Source organism: Emydura macquarii, unplaced genomic scaffold (assembly GCF_026122565.2).
Source record: "Emydura macquarii macquarii isolate MOO-44397 ecotype Brisbane River unplaced genomic scaffold, CSIRO-AGI_Emac_v2 contig_1451, whole genome shotgun sequence".
Taxonomy (NCBI): domain Eukaryota; kingdom Metazoa; phylum Chordata; order Testudines; family Chelidae; genus Emydura; species Emydura macquarii.
The window spans coordinates 13,538,015-13,560,022 of record NW_027131588.1 but is presented as its reverse complement, the minus strand read 5'-3'; the positions used below and the strand labels follow the sequence as shown (position 1 = coordinate 13,560,022).

The 22,008-nt window shown below is 40.8% G+C and overlaps 1 long non-coding RNA gene across 1 annotated transcript in view; it reads left to right on the top strand.

The window, feature by feature from the left end:
* The window catches only part of LOC137156551 (uncharacterized), an 84,339-nt gene extending 63,082 nt beyond the window's left edge, over positions 1–21,257 (top strand). Inside the window, exons 2-4 of the long non-coding RNA XR_010920812.1 lie at positions 19,747–19,992; positions 20,405–20,466; positions 20,888–21,257. This is a non-coding gene — a long non-coding RNA (uncharacterized lncRNA). The remainder of the gene's footprint in view (positions 1–19,746; positions 19,993–20,404; positions 20,467–20,887) is intronic.
* The last annotated feature ends 751 nt before the right edge of the window (positions 21,258–22,008 follow it).

The window sequence follows — 22,008 nt, the reverse complement described above, 5'->3', positions numbered from 1 at the left end:
GCACGGGTCTGTCTCCTTGAGCTGGAATTTACAGCTCCAGCTCAAAGCGTGGATATACGATAGGTTCCTAAATTCCTAAAGCCACTTGTGAAAATGGGACTGATTACCTCAGGGCTTTAAAAATGTTACCCCAATGCTACTATTGAGACTCACTAGCTATATTGGAATAAATATCTTTCTCAGCAGGGTCTAACATTGTGCAGAAAGAAAGGAAAATGATGATCAAATCACATTTTTTACAAATAAGGAAGACCAATAATAATTGTATATAATTGTTATCGTACAATCAAGATGAAACTGATTACCCATTTTGATCTTAGTGCTGCAATCTTCACCCTCTTCACCATTCTACCCCTATTATGTTTGTTGCTCTGGTGCATGTCATGTCTAAATTCAGCATGCGAGCTTTTTAGGGGATTGGGCCACATATTATTTACTCTTTAAAATGCCTAGTATTCTTTTTGGTGCTGGTAAACAAGATAATATCAGCAATCATCGCTGCAGTGGGGCAACCAGAAAAGATGCCACAATTTCCCGAGGAAATGGCTATGTATCATTTGGCAATTATTACTGAAAGTTGGTAGAGTCTGTGCAGTCCCACCATACACCAGGCTGCTGTGGGAGGGACTATGTTTTCTGGAGGCATATTCTGTGCTTTGATCAGTGGCTAAATGACTTAGGGAGTATACATGAAAACAGACAAAGCCCATCCAACCCCTAGTTCCCCCAAACAATTGTGGTCAATACGCTGCTGTTTTTATAATAATTTAATACTGTATGCTGGCCTAACAATGGGTTGGTGGGTTTTTTGTATGTTTATTTTGGTTTAAGGTCTTCTCAATAGGGGACAAACTGAAATGGGTCAGGTAGGTAAGAGGAGATCGTACTGCTACATTTGTGTCATGGTTGCAAGGCTACCTGCACTTCTGTCCTTTTGTGGTCTTGCTGAGAACACCACCTTGGGGTGGAATCTTGCAATTTTTCCGTTCTTAAACACGGAACTGTAGCCAGATCTTTTTTGTTTGCTTAGTGTGTTTTAATACCCTTTAGCATATATGGGTGAACCATGTGCAACCTTCAAACTCTTAGTTGGAGGGATCCCTCTGATCTCCAGTATCAAATAACAGCAGGGACTGTGCAAACGTTTGCTATGTTCTCAAGACAGCTTTCATAAAATATGTACAGCCAGCCTCACCATTAATTCCTTTTAATTAATTATCGTTTCTTTATCAAATCATCTGCTTATCCGGTCCTGTCAGAAATAAGAAAGACAGTGGGGGAAGGATATTCATTCCTAATAGCAGAATGTGGTAATTGCAGCCCTTGCCTGTCACCTAGTTATTTATTTACAAGACATTATATAATATGTGCCTATTGCATACCCTCTAGGCACATTTGAAATAAATTACAATGAAACATCAACATCCTTTTGTTGCCTCCACTGCTGCTTTGTAAGTACATTAATGAAGGTTTGAGTACTTTCAGATCGGTACATTGTGTGTTTGTTTTGTACAGATTAGAATACAGGTGGGCTGTGAGTCTGGGTACCTTCTGCTTCTGATTGTGTTTAACAGGCCTTTTGTTTTTTTCTAAATATAAGCCAGAATGTTTGCAAAATGTTCCATTCACACACGCCCATGCAAGCGCACGCTAATCTAGGTCAAGGGAACACAAAAGCACCTCATTTTAGCTTGCGATGGGTAAAAAACAGGTTCTTTGTTTCTGAACCCCTTTGACTTTGGGTTAGAGCTGAATGCTTGTCGTTAGGGAGTTATCCAGCTTCCACTGAAGTCAATGGGAGTCTTTCCATTGACTTTAATGGGAGTTGGATGGGGTCCTTAAATGCCAGGGTGATCGATGCCTGAAAATAGCTGAGAAAGCTCATGAGTTAGCTCTTTCCTCTTTTATTCTTTTTGTTCTGGGCTGAATCCAAACCCAGAAGGAACCTATTTTCTGATTCTGGTTTGGATATGGCTGAAATTTCATGAAAGCATCCTAGAAGGTTTTGGTGCTCTCGTATCCTGTCTACCTTAGGTACTCCTACAGAACCCACCATTGTGGTATCTAAGCACTGCCCAGATCTAATTAGTAGTTCTTCAGCCTTGAGCCTGAATCACAGTCTGAATCTAATCCATATTTGAATGCTGTTACCTTGGCTCATCTTTACTTTAAACATGTGGGTAGCCACCTACCACATTTACACCTATACATAGTATGTCCAGACAGTGCAGTCTGATTGCTACATTTCCCAGCTCAGGTTACAAGCACCCATACACCCTAGCATGCCCAATTAGCATGTATTCTTCCACTAGGAAATACAAAAAATACATGTTCCATAAACCTTACATTTTTCCTAGATCTCCAAAATGCTTTCTTTTTTTATTTGTGACATTTAAAACCCTACATTCTGGGAAGGACAAAAATTAAGCCACTACTAAGAGATTATAATAAATAAGGAGATATGTTTCCTGCCTTTTTAATGTTGACGTGGAAAAATAATTTAGATAGAGAAACAAATTCATTGGTACATTAATATCTGTAAAATGGAATCTTGTGTTCAAATAATTGGAAGGAAATTTGGACCAATAAGCAATAGCAGGGAGGTGGAACAATTTTTATAGTGGGGGTGCTAAGAACCATTGAAACAGACTGTAAACCCTTTATATAATGGAACCCACTTCAAGCCCGGGGTGCAGAAGGAACTTTAGTTCCAGAACCTATGAGCAATAGTGATGTAAAATATAAATTAAACAATTGTTGTAAAATAACAATCTCCCGATGGTTGTATGCAGGTAAACCCATTTAAATTCCACAAGTTGATGAGTCGTTTGAAAATTTCACACATTTAAAAAAAATAAAAATAAACCACAGCAAAATGAAGAGGGCAGTGGGCATTTATATTTCCCTGTTTGATGTAGGCTTTTGGTGAGGACAAGGAATGTGGTTGTGCTTTTTTCACCTTTTTAATTTTCACAGCATAATAAGTTTTAGTAAAGAAGTGGGATTCTCATCACACACTAAACATTTATTTTTCACTTACAGCCTCACTGTGCAGGTCTCATCTGCTGCAGCAGTTAGTATTCTGGGCTGAGTTGTTTCATGTTCTCAGTGCTATTCATTGGAAGAATTAAAATTGATGTGGAAATTTCATTCAATGAAACTTCTCAGTCAGGAGACTAGCTGATGCCAGCATTGTGTTTATTGCTTCACCATATAAATGTCCAAATTAGATAACAAGAGAACTTATTTTTCAGCATCCCAAATGAGCATATTGTGTATAGCAATTTTTCATATGTCTTGAATCAGCAGACTGCCTGTTAATTGCCTGAACTACTCCCAAATTGCTTGGCCATTAAAAATGAAATCTCTATAATTCTTTAGTTTCTCTATCTTTCTCCACATAACTGTTCCCTACCTATGAAAGAGTTCCAGAAATATCATATTTTCGTGGCACCTTTCAAGTCCACAAAATCCAGGCCAAATATCAGCCATTAGGTGCCTTGAAATTATGCTCCAAAATCTTTTTCCCTGGTGGGTCTGTAAACAAATCTAGTATCTCGTTAGACACTAATTGCATAACAACACCATTGAAATTCTCTAAAAACATTACCCATATGTCAAGGTCTTCCCTTATCTGCCTGATTATTCTAATAAATAATGGATCTTTTTGTATATCCCTGTGGATCAAGGCTATTATGTGTCATACAGATATGCTAGCTATTGGAATCAACTTGTAGGTGAAACTCAAATGACACGCTGGTGTCTGTAACAATTTCACTGTTACCTTCTTTGTTAGGGTTATCTGGGTCACTGAGAACTATCCAAGATACAGTTTTTAAGCCAAAGTAAGTAAAGTAACCCAGCCTAAGTAGTAGCTAACATAGTTGAGTACAGTACAACTGTACAACTTTTCCAAGTACAACTTTTTCCAACTTTTTTCCAGTACAGCTTTTCCAAGCTATTTTACAATTATTCTAAAATAAGCTGTTTCGGTGGTGCTGGAGTACTTTCAGAGCATGATTATGTTTCACATAAGATTCCTACATTTGGGACCCTTTTGTGAAAATATTCTACTTGTTGCTACTATTGGCGCAGCAAAGTTGCACCGTAGACACACCAGTGAGATCATCCATAAAGACCGGCAATGGTGGAAGCACTAATAGAGTGCAGCTGCCGATATATTAACCATTGTGTCACCTAATCCTGCCAAAGGCAGGTGTAGGCAAAATACTTAAAAAGATATCATCAGGTATCACCGACTAGTCTACACTGATAGTCCCCATTGTTATCAGCTGTGGAGCTGACCCCACTAGTGATAACAGTAGGAAACTTTATGAGAAAAGCCCTAACGTAGACAAGCCACAAATGGTTTAGCTTAAACCAATTTAGGTTGAGTGAGGATGATGCTTTATACCTTTAGTTGCAAAACCATGGTAGCCAACCCACTCAGCCAGTCCCTCAATACACAGTTTGATGCCAGTTGAGTTGAGAGGGAATTGTTTGGTTGTTCAGAACTTCTACTGCTTTGACCACTTATTTAGCTGTCTACATGTAGATTTAAGTGCTTTTCTTTAAGGTGGGCAGGTTTGAAAATTTGTTCTAAGTGCTTTCAGAATGGCTGCTTTCAAAGATTTGGTAAGTTTGAACATTGAGATAAAGACACCTGCATTTACTTGAATGGGTGATATTTTAGCTGTGTGCATCTGTGTTTACTTGTAATGAATGTGCAATCAATTCAAATATAGGCAAACACACACATTTGGTATACCACACTTTCAGATATATATCTGTGAGAATAATGATACTTAAAATACAAGCACCAATTTGAAGAAACATTCAGAGTAAATGAACACACTTCAGTAGTACAAGTCTGCGACAATTTAGGAACATCATGGTTTTCACTGTGATGAGCTCCATGGCCTAGCACTTCATAATGTCATTTGGATTCTCCTGCTCTAAAGTACAGCTTCCCTGCTATGGAGCAAAGAAGGAAACTTTTATTGGCTTTTAGAATGACCAAATGTCTTGATTTTATAGGGACAGTCCCGATATTCAGGGCTTTTTCTTATATAGGCACCCTATTACCCTTGTCCCGATTTTTCACACTTGCTATCTGGTCACCCTACCTTTGAGCCACATAGAGCTGGTAGCTCTGCCTATAGTTGAGGATGCCTACACTTTCCATTATTAAACACTGGTTTCAATTGCTTTTTTCCTCTGGGCAGTGTCTGCCTCAGGATTTTTTTTTTTCATAGAATTTCAGCTAAAACGATTCAGAGAGAACAGAATTATGGGAAAATAGGTTGTTTTGCCAATGTTAAAAAATTCTTACAGCTATTTAATTGAGACTTTCTAGCACTTTGCCTTTCCTGTGAAAGTTCACCCATATCTGGCTGAATTATAAACCTCTGAGAATTACTATCTCCACATATTGAGTAGAGGTGCATTTGAGGCTAGCAACAAAATTTGTCAAACATTCCACCTTTACTGAGCAGATGCCAGTGCAGGGCCTGCACAACCCTAATTCTGGCATTTCTTAACTTCTGAGTGCTTCTTGACTTTGCAATCTTAATGCTCACTTAATGTGTGTTTATTTTAAATGGAGTAGGACTAGAGACTGGCACAAATACTGCAAAGGAAGTATTACAAACATTGGTTCAAATGCAAACTGATTTTTTATTTGCGAGAACATGCATGGATGGAGCAGGTGATTTCACTGAATGGCAGCGAGTCTTTTTTTCTGAGTAGTTCTAGTACATTTAGAATCAAGCAATGTGTATTAGTAGTTCATATCATTCCTCACAATATGTATTACCTGGCATTTAACACTGAATTTCTTCTGCCATTGTCATGTCTATTCACTTAGTTTTGTTAAGTCTCTCTGAAGTTCCTCAAAGACTTCTCTGCCCTAGTTCAAATTAATTAATATTGTGTGATCTGTAAAATTTGCTACCTGACTTCACCTCCTTTACAGTTCCTTAGTAAATATACTAAACAAAACTAGTCTTAGTAAGGATCCATGAAGCATCCTTCTGTGACACTTTTGCCATGTTGAAACAATCATTTATCCATGCTCTAATGTTCTGGGTGAAATCCTGTCTCCATAGATGTCAATGACAAAACTCCTATCATTTCAATGGGGCCAGGATTTCACCATCAGTCTCTTAGCTAGTTTTTAATCCATGGTAGCACTTTACTTCTCAACCCTGACTACTTTGTTTTCTTTAATGACCTGTTATAAGGGACTTTGTCAAAGGCCTTTTGAAAATCCACATACATGCTCTCTACAAATAAATGTTTCTCCTTTAAGCCCTATTTTTGTGGATACATTCAAGGAGTCGTCGTCCCCTCCCACCCCCCATGGTGCATATGAAGAGTGCTGCTTGCTGACAAAGCGAGAATTCTGGCTTCCTGTTTTTGTGGTGGATTGAAGAGAAAAATATAGCCAGGGAAATGTGATTTTAATAAGCTATGCCCATCAAGAACTCCCTTGAACTCGCTTGTATCACTCCATTCCTCCAGCATCTCCATTTGTTTTATATTTCCCTCACTGTGCTATCAGTGTTGTGATGCGCATTGCACAGATGTTTGCTCCAAGCTGCCACCTGGCTGTTTTTCAAGCATGTTCTTAGAGAACATGTTCCCCCTGTGTATTCTCTTATGCTACCTCTCTTTCACAAATGGCAAATTCAAGTGTTGATGACTTTTGGGGGGCAGAGGGTGGGAGAAAGAGAGAGAGACCACCCCAGCAAATTTGTTTTTAGGTTACATAAGAATCGGATATTTAAATTGGGCCACGTTTCTCCCTTTTCTCAACACTATTATTAACATTACAGGAGTGCATTGAGAGTCTAACCAAGATCGGGGATCCCATTGTGTTAGGTACTGCACAAGAACATATTTAGAGACTCTCCATGCTCTGAAGAGTGTACAACATAAAGAGAAAAGACAGAGAAAGGATGAAAGTGGGAAACAGAAATGAAATGACTTATCCAAGGTCATAGAGCAGAGCAGTGGCAAAAGTAGGACTTGCACCCATCTCTCCTGATATCCAGTCCAGTGTCCTATTCATTATACCACACTGCCTTGCTTTCTGCCAGTTAGCTTCACAGGTGCCCAGATTTACTAGATTTTTCATTGGTACTGAGTGTTGCAGAATCCAGAGACCTTGCCGCAGAATTTATGTCCATCTTGCTGTGGGTTACACAAGGCCTTGAGTATAGTCCCTGTTGTCTTCTATTTATTTTAAACTAACTCTCTCTTTTCTAATCATGTCTTATCTATTGCATTTGAGTATTTTCCTCTTGGCTGTTTCGATTATGCATGTATAAGATGTATTTGTCGTGCATTTCATAATATAGGGCTTCCATTTGCCACTTGAGCTTTGTACAAGAACAAAGACTTCTACTGTATGTTTAATACAGAAAGTACTTCAGCAGAGATGTTGTTATGCAGTTTCGAGTTGTCTGCTTGAATTTATCACTTATTTTTAGTGGGGTCTTATGTTTCTCTGACATGACTTGGCAGCTGTTGGATAGACCTTGGCTTATATGTTCCTGCTCATCAGCATTGAAGTTGTGAGATATTTTTTGACATGAGTATTTCGGAGTTGTGTGATACTACCATCTTTCTCTCTCTCTCTCTCTCTCTCTCTTTTTGGGGGGTAGGGGATGGTCTTCAATAGATTTTTAATGATATGTGTTTGTCTTCAGTCAAACTGTCTGTTGTTAGATTTCTTGGTAAATGGCAATGCGTTTGGCCTCAATTTTCAAAAGTGACTCATGATTTTTGGGTCTCCAATTTGAGACACCTTAAACGCGCCTGATCTTTGGAGGTGCCTCCTCTGAAACTCAGGCCCTCTCAAGGTGTCTCAAACTTCACATCTGAAAATGAGGCACCTAAAATCCCTATTCACTTTGAAAATGTAGATCAGTGTGTTTGAAATCCATATGTCATACAAATTCTTGCAATTTATGAAATGATAAAATAGAGTCCTCGTGTGATTTTTATCTCCTTTCTCTTTTTCTCCATGATTATACCATATATTGTGTCCAATAGAGTACAGATTTTGCTATCTTGGAGTTGTGCTATTTCATGGTAACTCTAATTACTGTAGTCTGCTATGTATAAGTTATATTTCCATCCCATGTAAACCAGTCTGTTCTCTAAACTTGCTGTGAACAACTTAGTATTTCATCTTTGTCTGCCTCCGACTTAATCTCTGCTCATTTTCCCCCCTTACTGGTGGATTCTAATCTACATATGGGATTCCACATCCATTTTAAAATCAGTTTCTGCGACTCTTTCATTAATACCGATCACAAGTTCCACCATTCCCAGAATTACACGGTTGTTTAGTCCGAGTGCTGGTTCTGAATTTATTTCTGCTGAATGAAACTCATCTATAACTGTGTTGCTTTGGGACCTGCACAGCAATACACCTGTGCCTTTCATTACAAGCTGAATTCCTATAATATGTAGGAAGTTTGCTACGTGACTTCCCTCACAGTCAGCAGTGTCATCGTTAGGGTAATTTTCCATTTTCCTGTGGCGTTACATGTGTCCATGTCTATTTTGAACTCAGACTTTTAAGAAATGTATTTAAATTATATAGGAGGAATCAACACTGCAGAGAGTTCTTTATTTTCACTTTCTTTCACTCCTAGTACCATCTTCGAAGTCCAAGTACTCAGGAGAGAATCCTTGCCCCCAGTCCAACAGAAGGGCGCACACTGCTTTTGTGACACTGTAGCTGCTACTAAAACCCATAGACTTTAGGATCCACCAGCAACCACGACCCCATTTCTAAAATCCCCTGCACACTGCTGCATGGGGTATAGCTATGAAGCATTGGTCTGCAGCTTGCAGGATATGTGGACTCTCCACCTTTGCCCAAAGCACCCTGTGATGGGGTATCTACCCCACATAAGGACTGAAGGGGTTAAGGTGGCTAGGTAGGCCAATGAACTGCCTGGGCCGCACCTGGAGGAGGACACAGACAGCAGGGATTAATTAGATGAGCCTCAGCTGGACAGGAACAGGAACTTCCCTGGTGCAATTGGCAGTCTGAAGTGGTCATTTTGGACAGAGACACAGCCCTTCATGAAAACCCGAGATAAGAAAGCAAGGTTGCCTATGCAAACCATAGTGTATGGGCAGGGATGGGATGGGAAGTGTGCTGGGGCCATATGTGGTCCCCAGGCTAAATTACTGTCAGAGACCTCTCCAGTCTCTGGAACAGCCAGGGAAAGCGCAGGAGGCTGCAAAAGCTATTCAAAGCCTCCCTCTAGGCCATTAATTCTGTCTGAACCCCTCAAAAGCACAGCTTAGAATCTCACCCTTTAGTTCTGCATGGGCAGCATTGGAAAGAGCCTCTTAGAGAGCTCATATGTAGCCTCCACTGCCATAGCGACAGTTGTCAAAGAGGCGATAACATCCACAGGTGTTGTTGGGACAGTTTATAACCTCCTGATTATAACATTTGAAAGGCTGCACGTGCTGCTGTCTGTGTGTCCTTAAAAGCAAAACAACTTGAGGAGCCGTTTTATCCTTAACACATCTCTTTGTGCTTTGGCAGTCCTAATGAGTTACCTGCATAAATCAGTGGATTTACACATTGAGGCCTTGAGTATATTAGGAAGGGTTTGCCAGTGTACATACTGATTTAGTTATACCAACAAACCCTCCCCATGGAGATGCAGCTTAAACGGGAAGAGTGATTTTGACAGTATAGCCTATTCTAGTTCCTCAAAGGAAATAAGCTGTACGGACAAAAAAAATGGGCATCTACGCCAGGGATTTTGCCAGTATAACTATATCTGTTAGGGGTGAGATTTTTTTTTCCAAACTCCTAATTGATATAGCTCTGCTCACAAAATTTTTAAGAGTAGACCAGCCCTGAGAGGAGAATGTAGCACCCTGCAAGGAACAGAACACACAACAGAGAGCAAAACCCAACATACCTCGTATGTGCAGAAAATAAATATTTCTCTCAGGTCATTATTAGTTACCAATAGGATGGCTAAATTCAAAGCACTAGTTGAGGAAAAAATACTTCACAGAAACAAAAAGCTTTTTGTTTTTTTAAAAAATGGCTAATATAGATAAGGAAACACACAGTACAAAGAATAAAAAAAATCTGAAATTAAAGGCAATACTTAATACTAACTTGCTTAATTTTCCAGTATACCAAATCTTCTTTAAGATGGATGAAGTCTGACTCAGTAGTAGTGAAACGATTGATTTATAATACCCTGTCTGGAGGGCTGAGGATACTTGCAATTTTTTTCTGTATTTCTTTATGGCAGGCCTATGATAATTGTAAGTCCTTCATTTGCATGAAGTTTCCTTACAAATCAAAGTCCATAAAAATGAACCATTCTGAAGCTTTGCTTCTAAGTATGAATCCATGCAAATGGAAAATTTCTGTGACTTTCCTTTCCTAATGCACATCATTTAAAAAAAAAAAAAAGACACAGAAAAATATTCTGAACACCAATGAATAAATGCATTTGTCTGTGTGCTTTTTTTTTTTCATTTAGACCAATGTTTTCAAACTTGAGTGCCTAAAGTTAGACACCTAAATAAGTGGCCTGATTTTCAGAGGTGTTCAACACTCAGTTCCCATGGAGGTGAGTTGTAGTTGCTGATGTGAGCCAAAGGTCCATTGACATTGGCTAAATCAATATATATAAAAGAAAAGGAAAAAATTACCCATATAAAGTCTAGGCTGGCATGCGTGAGTGATTTGATATACTAGATTTATTTTAATTAGAATCTTTCTTGCTGTCGCCTCCTTTTTCCAGTGTCTCTGTATTGATTGTTCATTCTGTCTGATTTCCACTCCATTTTTAATTGAGACTTTTCTCTCTGGCCCCTCTCACCTTCTGGAACAGTCTTACAGACCTCAATTAAAATTATATATCCTTTCTATAGTTTTTTAACCATTCTGTAGAATAGAGATTTATATCCTTGCTATAGAATTATACAGTTGGTTTGAAAAACCTAGAGAAATGATGTCATTTGCTATTCAATTCCATAGGTTTTTTATGGTAATTTCTTACAGAACCCAGTTGGTTTCACCCCTGTTCAGTTCTCTGGGATTTTCTATTTATTTATACTCATGCAAGTAGAAAGTTAAACTCAGTATTCAGAGGTGACTCAGGTTTGAAAACCCCCACAATGTTCCAGTGGCTTTGGAACTTGGTAAAACAACTTTCCCCGTCATTGCTAAAACATGGTATTGCAGGGCCTGATTTATTCTCCTCCTCTCTGCCCACTCAACCCACGTCTCTCTCTGACTCTTTTTAACATTACCTAGGACTAATGAGCCACACAGTACATTGGGTCTTAACAACATACTAGGGAAGAAGAATGATTTCTGAAAATCAAACTGGCACCAGTGGATGCACTATATATTTAGCAGATATCGTGTGTGTGAAGAGAGAGAATTTCTGCCCCCCCCCCCATTTTTTCAGTCTCTTCCATTAATTTCACTACTTTATCTTTTCTGCTTTATAATGGTTTCTGATTCATGTGAAGAGGACAGAACCCACAAGGTGAGCACAGAAAAGCCATGCTGGATCAGACCAATGGTGCAGCTTGTCTGGTAGCCTGTCTCCAACAGTGACTTGCACAAGAGGTTGGAGGTGTACAAGACTCATAAGGAACAGTTATGCATTCATAGGCCTACAGAAGAAGAGTCTTCCAACTGCTGCGTGAGTTTAGGCACAGCAGTAGCTGGATTATGTTCCTTAAGGATAAATGATTATATCCATTGTATACTTTAGTTAGGGAACTGATGGACTTTAAATGGCTGCTCTCTCTCTCTCTCTCTTTCTGAGTGATGGCGTGAGCAACTTGCTTAAGCTCTACTAACTTTTCAATGGAAGTTAGATTCGATGCTTTGTATCCCCGTGTGACTGGATTCACTCTTGTCAGATGCAAATCCAAGAACACTGGTTTTGAAGGCATACATTTTTGCAACAGTTTGCAAGCTGTGTGTACAAGTTCCAATGAGGCATTGTGAATTTTACACACTGCTTTGAAAATTGACCCTTAAATATCATATGAATCCTTCCCTTGAAAGAGCAGAAAGCATTAACCTTCTCTAAAAGGGGGGGAGGAAAAAAGTCTGGGCACCTACTTGTCTGTCTGATGTGCATTTTCCCCCCTCTGGTTAGGTTTCTTATTTGATATGCTAAATCATTAACATTGTTTATGTCTTTTATGGATGTAACTGCATGTGGCTTCACTGGAAGATTAAAAAAAAAAACCTTCATAGAACTTCATGCAAACCTGCTTCCTAGCTTGCGGGGAAAATACACTCATTAGAAGCATTCAACATCCCCAGCTGAACTAAAAAATGTTTTATGATGCCATGTCTAAGTGCTGAGCAGTGCAGCAGATATCTGGCTGCTTTCCAGAAGAGAGATTGCAGTTTGTAGGACATGATAACAGCGAAAGCCGCCATAACTAAAATGCACTTTTGCACTGTGGTCTTGGTGAGCCGAAACAATGTAATTGTTTGACCTCATTCTCCAGATTCAGACTGGCCAGGCCTAACGAGCCTCATGGAACATGTGATAGTTAATGAATATGCTTTCTTTTTGGTCTGCTAGGCTTTTAGTGCAACTTTCACCACAACAGAGATCAGGTGGGTTATTATTCCTTTTTGGTGCTAAAACTATACTGAATGAGGTCTCTCAGATTTCTCCAGTGTTTTCTTTATTACATTTTTGTTTTGATTTTCCAGGTTATCTTTGCTCCCAGTGAATGAAATTTCTCCCATGTAGAGCGGCCATCAAAAGACCTGTGCATCACCCAAATTCCATTTAAGCTATCATAACTGGGCTAAAGCCAGCACTTCCTTAACATGGAAGGTTAAATCCTGGAGCATAGTTTTCAGAAGGCCTACAGAAAATTGTATGTCTGCCTATTGTGTCATACTGGGGTGAAATCCAGCCCAGTGAAGGGCTGTGTCACCACTGCCCTGCAACCCTAAGTGCCTTACAATGCCTTGCTGAAGTAGCACCCACCTGGGCTGTTCACAAACAGCTTTCCAGCATGCAAGTCACACCCCGAGTGTCTGTGTGTAACAGCAGCCTGCCAGCCACACTTGGGTTACACTTGAGCTCCCATTAGCCCTGGTTATACTGTAGGGTCACCCCAACACACTCTCAGTCCTGGATTTTCTCCCAGAAATGTTTGTCTTGCACTGTCCAGCCCTCTCTTGGACAGTTCGAATGTATTAAGCCTGTTATTCCTTTAAGGAATTGTTACTTTAAATAGAGTTACCCAGAGACTTTTATTTAAACACAATGGATTAGATAAAACAACAAAATAAGTTTATTAACTATCGAGAGAGAGATTTTAAGTGAGTGCAAGCAATGAGGCATAAGAGTCAGAAGTGGCTACAAGAAAAATATAGATGAAAGTACCTAATTTAACAAACCATATCAAATGTAAAACAAAGTTCCTTATCCCATGCTTCCAACAGCATTACTGACCAAACTCTTCAGGTCAGGACCCTTCCCCCAGAGTGCAACAGCTACTTCTTTTGTCTTTTCAGGTGCAAATAGTGTGATGGGAGGGAGACAGAGGCGGTGGCTTGTGGGGTGTTTTCCCCTCTTTTTTATAGTTTCAGTCCCCCTCTTGAAAGCACTTCCAGCTGAGAACCAGGAGAGAGAGTTTGTGTGGAAGGATGTTCCCTGCTGGGTTTTTCCCCTGTGTGAACTTCCTTCGATTTTTCCCTTGCCCCTTTCTGCTTGATGACTCCATGTACTGCATAAATGCAAATTAAGACAAGCATAAACTCCTTTGCTCATGACAGGTCTGTTTGAGCAGGTTGCTGCTATGTGAGTTTGAACATGTCTTTTTAAACATTATACAGGGGAAATGCATGACTTTAGACATAAAGCTGCAATACACATCTTGCCATGATATTATTGATCAGTGGGTTATGAGTTTTCAAATGAGACCTCAAAACGCATGCCTTATGCAAAGATTATTACAATAGGGTGTAGGTTGTGAATACAGGGATGCATTCCATCACATCTACCCAAATTCCCCCTAGAATTTCAGTATGTAAGATCATTAACATTGCTGCTCCTATTACTATTTATTATACGTACTGTGGTAGCCTTAGTGCCTGGGAATAAGTTGTGCTAAGCATTGTACACATGTAACAAAACAATGTGCACCATTAGCGCACCATTGGAATCAGTGGGAGTTCTGCCACTGACTTCAATGAGCCCTTCGTTGCTTACGTGACCATGAGCCATCTACCGTCTTTTTACTGACCGTGCTAGTTATGCAGCAGTGTTGGGCCCTTTCTCCATGGCCAGAAAACCAAAGCGTTAGATGGAAGCTTGGTATCTGTTACTAAACCCTAGCTCCAACTACTCAATGTCCTTAGTGCTTTGATGAGACTGGCCTGTTTTTTCATGTTGCTATATTACTTCCGTCCCCTTAGCACTTACTGAACGCATTTAATGTGAGACAAGCCTGTTTCAAATGACCTTGTTTGCCACACTAAAACAAAACAAAACACTTCATTGTTTCTGAACTTGCAAATGCAGTATAATGGCTTCACTCTGCATTTACTTATGGAACCAAATCAATTTTTCCCATGGCCGTTCACAACTATTGACTCGCCTTCTGTAAGACATTGCACATTTTCTACTGGGTCTGCTAGAAAAGAGAAATTATTTTAATACATAAATACCTTCTAGCCAGAGAGGTATATATTAAGAGTTTTGTTGTTGTTGTTAAGATTTCATTTTCACTGAAAGGAGAGGACGATTTGACAAAGCTATTTTAACAGCAAGATTAGATAAATTTTAAAATGGTAATGGAAAACATAGCCCTCCAGAACCAATCTAATTGCAAAGCATTCTCTACAGCCATATATTATATGCATATATAAACAGAGCAGAATATGACATTTGAAAAAACAAAATGAGGAACCAAAGCTGTCAGGGATATTTTAAAGTCTTGAAAGGACCTTTCTAGTTGGCTAACACACTTTTATATTTTCTGCATGTGATTCCATCAGGACCAGGATACTAATCCCATGACAGGAATTAGGTGGTTCAGTGATCGACATTGAAAGAAAAAAGGGAATGTGAGTTAGCATTTTTCCATGAACTCTAATATAGAGACAAGCATCCTTCCCAGTTTTCCCACTGACCTGCTGGGTGAGCATAGGCAACTCTGTGCAACTTTCTATGCCTCGGTTTCCCTCTGATAAAACTGGGATAATAATACCTACTTTTAAAAAGTGATCTGAGAGCTCCGAACGAAACATATTCGAAAAGATGTTATTTATTTTTCTGAGCCACCTTAGCACATCCTAGCTCACGGTCACCCTCCCATTACAGTTAGTGATCACCTTTATTAATGGACAACCCCAAGCATTTTCCAGTGTCAAGTTGTCTGCTTGGAGCTATGATGCTTATGCACAAAGCAACCGTGCATAAGTGTCTCAAATGCAAAAGCCATCGGCTGAAGCTGACTTACTCTGGTTGTCAGCTACCCCCATGGTACTTGATAAGAGCTGGTTATTATTCATATTCTCACCTTGCCTCTCTTCAGCTCTCTGATGACAAGCAGGTCAATCCCTTGCCAAGACAGCAAATGTCTCCTTCTCACAAATGTGTTTCATAGGTAACTTGTATGGAGCACTACACGTTTCATTTCACATAGTGTCCCACAAACACTAGATTGAGCTGTTTAGGACAAGACAGATACCATACAGTTATGATTTACTGGGTCTTTCCTCCAGGACAATCCATATCCCTTATCCACATGTTACCATTGTGATCTGTCATGTGACAGTTAACAAGTGCCAACCCTTCCCACTGTTCACTCACAATACCCTAGATATTAATATCTAATGTGATGTAGGCCGATTTCTAATTTAAATCAAGCCAGCAGTTCCCTTGAATCCAAGCACCTTCACGTTTCAAGGAGTTTATATTTGATTCCCGGGATCCAAACATGCTTCTATGGTTTGGTTTCAGAATGGATTCAAAACCAGCAGGGGATCTCATTTTCAAATCTAGTGTAATGTTGAAGTTTCATGAACTTTAGCAAAGCCACTGTGAGTATCGGGTTTGTAACAGAAGCCAAAATTGTGTGGGGTTTGCATGGTTTCAGAGTCTGCTAGGAGATTTAACACACACAGTGTGCTTAGTGCGACACATGCAGTGTCTTAGAGCCTACTGTATCAACTTTATAACTGTTATCTGTATCTCTGTGAGAGACAAGATGGGTGAGTTAATATCTTTTATTGGACCAACGTCTGTGTCCCTGGAAGCCAGGGATTGTATGCTGGCTGTCAGAAAGGGCTACTGAATTCCTTTCAGAAGCTATAAGCAATGAGGGGTAATTACTGCAGGCCCAGGAACAGATAAACAACACCAGCAAAGTCCCTCCTCAGGGGGGTGAATTCCATAAACTGGTTCAGATCAGGTTCAAGCAGCCCAGGAGACAAAGGCTATTTGGTATAAAAACTATGAGCTTGAATTGACAGTGGGCCCTCATTTTCATCCAGAAACTCACATGAACCTTTAACAAAGGGAGCAAATCCTACTTGAAGGACTAGAATCTGTCACTGTTTTATGGCATGTCTTCTCTGCAATGCTTTTGTCCTAAAACAAAAGTATTGTGCTCTGTGTAAAGCTGTCTGGTCTCTGGCCACTGACTCTGCCCCTGAGAGAAAGCAAAACTGCAGGATCTGAGCTCCGATTAGACCTGCTGGGCTAATCACAGTGAATTGCTGGGGGCTGCCCCCTAAATACCCAGGCTGGAGGGCAGGGGACACAGGTCTTTGCCCAGAGAGAGAGGATGGTTAGAGGCCTGAGACCTCGGGAGGGGACATCCCTTAAGCAGTCCACAGAGTGGGCCAGAGGTGCATTTATCCCAAACTATGAAACCTAGCTCTTATAACTTTCTTCCTTCAAGGTGCCTGACTTTCATGTCAGGTCTTAACTTCCTTCCCATCTCTGACTACTTCAGCTGTCCTCCTTCTATCACACCTGCATGGACATAGTGACTGCAGCAGCAATTATACTGTTCTCTAATTTGCAGCTTCTGAAAACTGTAATTTCACTGCAGCTGAGATTAAGGTCAAATAAGAAAAGATTTCCGAGAGCAGGCTGACATGTTTATAGGGATGATGGTAGAAACGGAAGAACTGGAGCAAGGACATACAGAAGTTCAGCTCTGGATCTCACCCAGACTGCATTGCTCTCACCCCTAAACTGACCACGTCTCCCAGTATGTCAGGGAGACGCCCATTTGCAACCAAAAAACTCCCAGTTTTGGGTAACGCAGTTGCCCTCTGCTCTGCTTCTGCTTGCACCAGTGGGAATGTGTGTGGGGTGGGATAAGACAGGCGGATCAGCCAGTGGCAGGGCAGGGGTAGATTTGAAGTGTGGGGCTGCGGTAGTGGTGCAGAGCCTGTGCAGAGCAAGGCAAAGGCGGGTGTGTGTGTGTGTGGGGGGGGGGGGACACGACGGCTGGTCAGTATGTCAGGGAGGAGTCATGCCCCGTTCTTCCCCAGGCCTTGGTTGCATCAAGCAGGGGCTGGATGGGGGAGGGTTCAGGGAAAGGGAAACAGGCCCACTTATCCAGGGACTCAGTGCAGTGGGGGAGGGACAGGGGGTCATGCCCCATTTTTCCCAGGATGTTGGGTGCAGCAGGTAAGGAATCAGGGGCATTATACCCCTGCCTCTCCCGGGACTCAGTACAGCAGGGAAGAGTGGGCCCATGTGGTTTTGTTCTAGGGCAAACACCCTGCTGAGAGTGAACATCTTGTCTCTGCTTCCCAAATGCTGCCTATGGCCAGGCTTACGATAGCCCTGCTGGGATGGGACGCCTGTGTGTGTGTGTGTGTGTGTGTGTGTGTGTGTGTGTGTGTGTGTGTGTGTGTGTGTGTGTGTGTGTGTGTGTGTGTGTGTGTGTGTGTGTGGGGCACTGCACCACTGTTCGTCTCGGTGTGTGTTCTACGGAGGGCTGTGTGTGGGCAGGGAGGGGCAGGGAGCCAGAACAGGGGTGTTAGTAGTGGGCAAGGGGATGGCAGTGGGTTGTTATTTGGGATGGAGGGGCCCGGAGGGTGTTGGAGGGGGAATATGGAGGGTTAGCAGTGGGGCTGGGTATTGGTGAGGCTGGAGGGTAGGGTGGGCCTTGAAATGAATTTGAAAATGTTGGTGAGTATACTTCCCGCTAATGCTCTTTCCAGATTTAGTTTAGAAACGTAACTCATGTTTTGGGCTAATTCCCAGTGAAGACAATTAGCTATCAGTGACCAGTGCAACAAACCCTGAGTGATGACTAGGAAAGTTATAAATTACAATAGTGGAGCATACCCCAGTTTCAAGCCGGTCACTGATAGATGAATTCCAAGTCTGGCTTCAGAGGCTCAGGGAGAAATACTGGCCCCACTGAAGTCAATGGCAGGATTTCACCTCCCATTTCTAGTATTAAACAGATGACCACTTAATGTTCTTTATATAGGTCTTAATCCTACCATTCCTTTTTCACTTTTCTTAAAGGAATCAATTCCCATTCATGCAATCCTTCTTCCAATTGGTTCTTTTAGTTCCTCTGTTTGCTGAGTAACTTTTTAACCTTTTGCACTCAAGCAAGTCTTTCAGTGTTTGCAGTGCATCATATTTAAAAACATCTGGAACTCTGTCTTCCTCTTGAAAGCTTTATTACTCCCATCATTCTCCTAAAGAACAGGAGATTTACTGATGATAATATTGCCAGCACCATTATGATAAATAGCCAGCTAAGCCATTTAACTCATACTCACACTATTGCAAGACGGTGCTTATATCAGTTTTGTGTTTCCACAAACAGAAGAGATGGACACACAAGACAGATCTGCCGGACCTAAAGGTGTAAATGTCCTGTGTATACCAGGTAAATCAGGCACTGTGAGAGCTCATAACCAATCAGCCATTAAACAGCAACATTGTGGCTTTCATAAGTGAGTTCTAATACAGCCTTTTCCCAACACCTCTCTCGTAAAACAATTGCACAGAGGGCTTTACAAATTCTACCCACTGATTTCCACACACACCCATTTTCTACTATGACCTGAGTAAAGAAAACTAGATGATATACTATGGGCTCTGTTGTGGAAGCCCAATACACAATAGTAAACTTTTGCTCACCCATGTGGTCCCATTGACTTCTTGGGACAACTCACGAGTCCAGCCCATCTGACTCAGTTCCGCAGTCCGATCCTGTTTGCATCTAGTTGTGCTGGTGGCTTTCCAAACATAAGAATCCACAGTCTGTCTTGAGTAGCAGAAAACTCAGACTTGGTCATGGTTTTTTGTGGTGTTTTGATCCAATATTGAGAGAGGCAGTTCTGGCCTTTCATGAATTAAAACAAAAAAAAAGTTACAAGTACACTTAATTTTTCTATCAAAATATCTAATTTCAGCAACATTAGCACTCGGGCCTGATCCTGCAGGCATTAAAATCATGAGTTTTCTCAATGACTTTAATGAGGGCAACAGTAGAAGGGCAATAGAGCTATGCTGATTTTCACCAGCGGAAGTTCTGATCCTTTAAATATAACTGCTACCTGGTATGCCATAAAGTACACGTTTCCGTGTGCTGTGCTGTATTTGGCCAAAAAAATTGCATTTTTGTTCTTCCAGCCGTTTGGTTTGTTGTTGGGTTTGGTTTGCATTTCTATTAACTTCTTTGGTCTCTTTCACTATTCAGCTCAGAAAAACCCACCACACTGAAAGTGACCTTTAAACAAGATTAACCCGAATCCAGAAACTTCAGAACTCTGCTGCAGTAAACTCACAATGTGACAAGTTACCAAAAAAGGTGCATGCAGCACCGGATTGAAAACTTCTTGCTTTGTATATGTTAGCATCCAAAGCGCCAGCTGAACCTGCTCTGTGCTGGTCATCCACTGTAGAGGTCAGGTGGAGAATGGGGCTTTTCTTCCAGTGCTAGGAGGTAAGATGTCTTATTTTCAAATATATATTATTTATATTACCATAGCATCTAGGGGCCATAGTCACAGACCAGGACCTCATTGTGCTAAGTACTGTACAAACACAGAACAAAAAGACAGTTCCTGCCCCAGTGGGCTTACATCTATATCAATAGGTTGCATATTTTTTGTAAAATTAAATAAGGATTTTTTTTTTTAAACATCTTGGCGCAAACCATTTAACTCCTCATTATCTTCTGGGGAGAAAGAAACCTGCTTCACAACTTTCCCATTAATTCAAACAGGGAAAGAGAAATAAAGAAAGAACATATTTTAAAAAACACATTTCTTTGCTGCTGTTAAAGCTGCTGCCAAAATTCCAGTGCTGCCTATCTCTAGCTAGCTAGTTTTTTTTTTTTTTCTGTTTATTATTAGCTCTCTCGTCTGCGTGACCCACACCCGATGGATGCTTGGAGGCTACTTCCTTGCCCTGAAAGGTCTTCAGATTTTTTGAACTTCCCCCTGAGTAACAAACTGAGGTTCTTCATTATGCAACTTTCTTATCAGCAATTGCTCGAGGCTTTTGTGGTAATATTCAATGCCGATAGCCTCTAGATAGCACGAGGGCTTCCTATTAGACAGTAGACAGTGGTAAAGAAAGTGTGGGGAGCTTTACATTTGTCACTTGCATAGGGCCTTTTCGGGAATAAAGTAGACATAGCTCAAATGGAATTATATTGATTTACACCGCTGAAGGATTTGGCTCAATCTAAATTTCAGTGATAGCTTTGCTCTTGTTCTGCTTGCCACTGTTATTGTTGGCAAATCATATGAAAAAAAAAGGGTCGGAGCTTATTTTAATAAGCTTTTGATAAGCCACGAGTTTTTTTGGTCTACCATCAGTCTCCTCCTCTACAGGAATCCAGCATGGTTCTAAAAATGTTGTAATGAGAGAAGTGTGTTTCTTACTGCATGATAAAACTAGTTACAAATTTAAAACAACCAAGGACCAAACGCGTTTCAAAAGGAACCTACACTTCGTCAGGAGAAAGGACAGGGTTAACTTTAAAGAGAGAAGGAATTGGGTAAAGAGGAACAGATAAATGAATGACCAATGACCATAACAATGATCAGACATGCTCTCAAATAAAAATATCCCTCAAATAACTACGTATAGTCTTCATCCCATTTTCTATAAAAGTAAATATTGCAACCCCAAAGCCTCCCCACAGATGGTTGGTGTATACACTGTTCTTGTGTTGGAGTTCTCTAGGGCTGACTGAATATAAGCAAGTCTGTATAGAAGAACAATAAAAAAATTCAGGCCTGATCATCACTTGTGTGTAGCATGGTGCTTCACACACCTTCAGTTCTGGGTGAGCCTTCACTTTCCTATATATCCGTTGACCAGGACTTTCCTCACCCCCATATAGCCTTTTACTTGCTCACTAGGTGTGGAGGCCAAACAGAAATCATGGTACTGATGTCCTACTTTGAGGCAGGGTAGAGGCAGATCTTTCACTGGTTGAAGGCAATCCTGGGTGTGGCATATTGAGGACTGTGTTGGCACTGCAAGCGATCACTTTAAGAGTAGGGAGGTTCCTGGTCCTGCCTGCAGGCTAGGGGGCTTTGTAGGGAAGTATGCAATGTGGGACTGGGAACACAGGTCAATCTGTGGGCAGACAGCGTCGAGTAAGGTGAGGTGAGTTGCATCTCTCTGTTTTGGGGTCTTGCACCTTATCATTCTGTTACCAGAAGAATTTAGGGAAGCCAATTTGATATTATTGAGAGAACTTTAGAGTACAGGGTTACCCCTAAAAACTATTGGTATGGTAGTTCACTCTATTGGAATTTCCAAGGAGACAATCTTCCCTTGGAAGGACATGGATACAGCCCTCTGATCAAGATAGTATCACAGCTCATGTGTTCTTCGAAAACAGATACCAAGTTTATTTAGAACTGAATGGTTACATCAAGTACAAAGAGATAGAAATCAAGCATGGCATGTAACCATATAACAATATACTCAATATACAGAA